This window comes from Lolium perenne, chromosome 3 (genome assembly GCF_019359855.2).
Source record: "Lolium perenne isolate Kyuss_39 chromosome 3, Kyuss_2.0, whole genome shotgun sequence".
Classification (NCBI taxonomy): domain Eukaryota; kingdom Viridiplantae; phylum Streptophyta; class Magnoliopsida; order Poales; family Poaceae; genus Lolium; species Lolium perenne.
Window position 1 is genome coordinate 167,147,906 of NC_067246.2, and position 5,442 is coordinate 167,153,347.

The following is a 5,442-nucleotide window of genomic DNA, read 5'->3' on the forward strand; positions in this document are numbered from 1 at the left end:
GTTTCTTACTGAGGGAAAACTTGCCGCTGTACGCATCACACCTTCCTCTTGGGGTTCCCAACGGACGCGTGTTGTACGCATATCAGGGGGGCGCGGCCCCACCCCTGGCCGCGCCGCCCTATGGGGTGGGCCCCTCGAGCGTCCCCCGACTCTGCCCCTTCGCCTATATATTCTCTCTGTCGCGAAAACCCTAGTACCGAGAGCCACGATACGAGAAACGTTCTAGAACGCCGCCGCCATCAATCCCATCTCGGGGGATTCAGGAGATCGCCTCCGGCACCCTGCCGGAGAGGGGAATCATCATCGGAGGGCTCTACATCACCATGCCCGCCTCCGGACTGATGTGTGAGTAGTTCATCCTTGGACTATGGGTCCATAGCAGTAGCTAGATGGTTGTCTTCTCCTCTTGTGCTATCATGTTTAGATCTTGTGAGCTGCCTATCATGATCAAAATCATCTATTTGTAATGCTACATGTTGTGTTTGTTGGGATCCGATGAATATGGAATACTATGTCAAGTTGATTATTGATCTATCATATATGTGTTGTTTATGATCTTGCATGCTCTCCGTTGCTAGTAGAGGCTCTGGCCAAGTTGATACTTGTAACTCCAAGAGGGGGTATTTATGCTCGATAGTGGGTTCATGCCTCCATTGAATCTGGGACAGTGACAGAAAGTTTTAAGGTTATGAATGTGCTGTTGCCACTAGGGATAAAACAACAATGCTTTGTCTAAGGATATTTGTATTGTTTGCATTACGCACAGTACTTAATGCAATTGTCTGTTGTTTGCAACTTAATACTGGAAGGTGTGCGGATGCTAACCCGATGGTGGACTTTTTAGGCATAGATGCATGCTGGATAGCGGTCTATGTTCTTTTTCGTAATGCCCTAAGTAAATCTCATGTTAGTCATCATGATATGTATGTGCATTGCTATGCTCTCTCTATTTGTCAATTGCCCAACTGTAATTTGTTCACCCAACATGCTATTTATCTTATTGGACAGACACCACTAGTGAACTGTGGACCCCGGTCCATTCTTTTACATCTGAAATACAATCTACTGCAATCATTGTTCTCTGCTATTCTTTGCAAACAAACATCATTCTCCACACCATACGTTTAATCCTTTGTTTACAGCAAGCCGGTGAGATTGACAACCTCACTGTTAAATGGGGCAAAGTATTTTGATTGTGTTGTGCAGGTTTCACGTTGGCGCCGGAATCCCTGGTGTTGCGCCGCACTACACTCCTTCACCAACAACCTTGACGTGGTCTTCATCTCCTACTGGTTCGATAACCTTGGTTTCTTTCGGAGGGAAAACTTGCTGCTGTGCGCATCACACCTTCCTCTTGGGGTTCCCAACGGACGTGTGCATCACGCGCCATTAGGGGATTCGATCATGTCGTGGCCACGTTCTACTTCTCCTACCTCGTCGGCAGTGCAGGTATCTAGCTTCTGCTCTCTGTACTACCATTTAATTTGAAGATCCGCCATGGCCTATTGGAGTGATTTCAGTTGTTCTTTTTTCCATTATTGTTACAGTTAGCCAGGCAAGCCGATGGTCCATGGTACATTGCATACCAAGATGAATCAACCCAGTGGTGTAGCCAGAGGATGGATTTGGAGGAGAAGGTGGCCAATTTAGGTGATGAATTGGCCCGTAAAAACCTGATGATATTCGAGCTGAAGCGTACTGTGGAGGAAGAAAAGAAGAATTCAGAGCTTATTCGCAAGGAGAAGTTGAGAGTTGAGACAGATCTTGTCGTATTTGATCAAGTGGTAGAAAATCTAGAACATGAACTTCAAGTGATGGGAGAGGAGAAAAGTAGATTCATCTGGGCAGTTTTATTAGTTGTCATCCCTGTCCTAGCAGTTATGTGGTTGTTGTAGACTATTTAGATAGTATAGAATTGTTATTCAGTAGATGGCTCTAACCACTGTATTTTGTTGTGGCTCTAACCATTGTATTTTGGCGTACAATTTCCTAGTTGTGCTAAGTAATGCGCGCTATGATTTTAGCATGTACCAGCCTCTCGGATCAAAGACATATCAAGTTGGGATAGAATTCAAATCATACATACAGATGTACATGCACGCATCAAGAACGTGGAGAAGCTTTTTTTTGAGACGGAGGTAGTAGTTCGAACAATTTTACCCCAATTGAAATTGAAAAATACAAATTTATCATAATTTATCCCAATTTGCGTCGTCGAACACGGCCGCGCAGCGATGGGCAAGAAGGGCCGGGACGACGGGCGGCTGAGGGGTGGGCATCTGCGCCATCCGCCGTCGAAGCCATGTTGTAGGCGATGGCTTCAATACTGTCGACACCACCGCTGTCTTGGTGTACTTCATCAGTGACGAATCTGCGGAGGGCTGGATCATGCCTTCGCAGCGCGGTTGTAGACGATGGCTTCAATCGTCTTGGCATCGATTCGCACTCTCGGCACCGGAAGAGAGACATCAACAGGCTCCAACATTGAAGGCTGGATTTGTTCCGTCGAAGCGATGTTGTAGGTGATGGCTTCAATGTTCGTGGCATCGATGACCACTGTCGGCACGGCCGCTGTCTTGGTGTCCTTCATCAGCAACGGATCTGAGGAGGGCAACGGAAGTGAGACATCAACAGGCTCTGACATTGAAGGCTGGATCTGCGCCTCGAAGCGATGTTGTAGGCGATGGCTTCAATGATCTTGCCATTGATGACCACTGTCGGCACGGCCTCCGTCTTGGTGTTCTTCATCATCAACAGATCTGAGAAGAGAAATGAAAGTGAGACAGAGAGAGACATTTTAACTATTTCTGAGGGTTAGATCCTCACCGGCACTCTTAGATCCACGCTGCCGCACGGTTAGATCCACACCACCGCACGCACGGTTAGATCCGCGCCGCCGCGACCACCGGAGTAAGGGAGGAAATAGGAGAGAGGAAGCTGCGACTGGAATATGCGACTGCCAGGGTTGGTAGGTATGTGCTCTACTCTTCTCTCCGTATGCCTCCATCGTGGCAGAGAGAGATATACAGGCCGTCCGATCATAAAAGATCGAACGGTGCAAGTGTTCGTTGAGCTTTCAACTAACCAAGATCCGTGTGACATACATCTCGACCAATACAAGTGAGGAAAACTGAGTGGAACTAAGAGGGGGAAAAGTGAGGAAATGTTTATCAGAAGGGCAAAACTGAGTAGGACTGAGTAAAACAAGTGGGCTCGGAGGGGGAAAACTGAGTAATACTAAGTAAAACAGGGGCACCTAAATAATAAATGGACTAAGGGAAATTGAAGCTTTTGGCATAAAAATTGTAAAATTGTGTTATTTGAACATTATAGTACATTTTGGCCGACGTGATATTGTTTGCAATTCAAAGATACAAAAGTGTGACGAATTTGGACTCATTTGGACAAAGTTTGTAAGCATAGTGGGTATTTGGGAGGTGTGTTGAGTAGAAAGCCCTGCATCTTCATAGCTAGTAGCTCATGGACTAGGAAGTGGTTTTGAAGTTTTTGGCATAAAAACTTCATATCTCTATATTTCCTTTTCCATTATTATTTCTCTAGGTTGTAGGTAACATAACAAGAATCCATGGGAAGGTTCCACCATGTTCAAGGGATCCCTACACCCTAAAACCCTAAACCCTAAAACCCTAAAACCCTAAACCCTAGATAAAATGATAAATGTGGCTTAAATGTGGCTTAACACATACATTCAAGGGATCCCTACATTCAAATTGTTCAATACAAAGGGAACCCCAATAGAAAGGGAACCCCAATACAAATTGTTTATACAAATTCAAATTGTTCAATACAAAGGGATCCCCAATACAAAGGGATCATACAAATTCAAATTGTTCAATACAAAGGGATCCCCAATACAAAGGGGTCATACAAATTCAAATTGTTCATACAAATTAAAATTAGTTGTTCAGAATAAAATCTTTCTCTTGCTCCTGGTGTGACTCGCTGGGGCCACCACCTTACTCCGGGTAACATTACCAGGGATATTACCGGTGTCTACCTTCATTTTGCCCTCTTTCTTGTTCATCTTCTTCTCCGAAGCTTGTGCTTTTTCTTCTGCAATCTGCTCTTCAAAGTTAGCACTCAGCTGGGCCCTATTAAATTCAAGGCAATCTCTCTCATACTGTTCCCTCTCCTCTAGACTCATCGGTTCAAGCAGCTCTCGATCCATCAGTTCAATTTCCTCATGTTGAATTGCTGCTTCAATCTCCTCATGCTGAATTGCTGCATCAATCTCCTCATGCTGAATTGCTGCTTCAATCTCCTCATGCTGAATTGCTGCTTCAATCTCCTCATGCTGAATTGCTGCTTCAATCTCCTCATGTTGAATCGCTGCTTCATTCTCCTCTGCATTTGCTGCTCCCGCCTGATCTTCCATTCCATGAGCTGGGTCAACACCATTTTTACAAAGCCTAGCAATGTGTCCAGGGATTCCACAACATTTGCACTTACGTTTTCGAATCGGTGCACCACCCTCTGCACTAGCTCTGATCCTATTCTTCCGCGGCCTATCTGCCGGTCTAGTCAAAACTAGAGAGTACAGTTTGAAGCCTGGATCGACTGTCATCCATTGGTCTTTTCCCAATAAGGTAGGAACATTCATAGCATATGCAACCCTAAATTTGGCAACAGAGAAATAATCTGACACATACTGATCAACTTCACCTTCTGCACCCCCTATAACACTCATGAAAAACAATGCGTGTATGCAGGGTATCCCACGGATCCGCCATCCCCTAAAATAGCATTTCCTATCAACCAAACTCACTGGATACCTCCACTGCATGTGTTTACTTTCAGTGTAGGTTACCTCAGTCTCCATTCCTTTTCTGACGCATTGCATCTTCAATTGTTTTGCCCTGTCATGCACAGACTTAATCAACACTACAAGAAAAATTCAAATAGACAATGTCCCAAAATCGTCCACTAAGGGCCATTTTTCGTCGCCTATGGGCCTAACCCGACGATATGGGTTTTGTGGTCGAAACTGTGTCAGGCAAAGTCCTACCACGTTTTTGTCGGTCAGTCGCGTTCGGGCGCCCTTCCGCCACGGAAAATCGGACTGTTGCAGATGTGTTTTCGGGAGCCCGTTGACTGCTGACGTCATGCAAACTGACACGTGGCAGACGCCGTTAACTGGTAGTTAACGGCGTTAACCGGCAGAAACACTGTGGTAGATGGTAGGCCCACATGAGGCCAGCCACGCCTTCAGCGGACCGGCCCATTTAGTTTGCGGGCCGGGCCAGTGACTTAGTTTGACCGGTCAACTGTATAGGTGGGCTGGTCCATTAGTTACGTGGGCCGGGCCTACCCTCTAAGGTTGACTGGTCAAAAGTTAAATGGGCCAGCCCACTAAGCATGTGGGCTGGGCCGAATGCACTCGTTTGACCGGTCAACAGGCAAAAGGGCCGGCCCACAAGACAT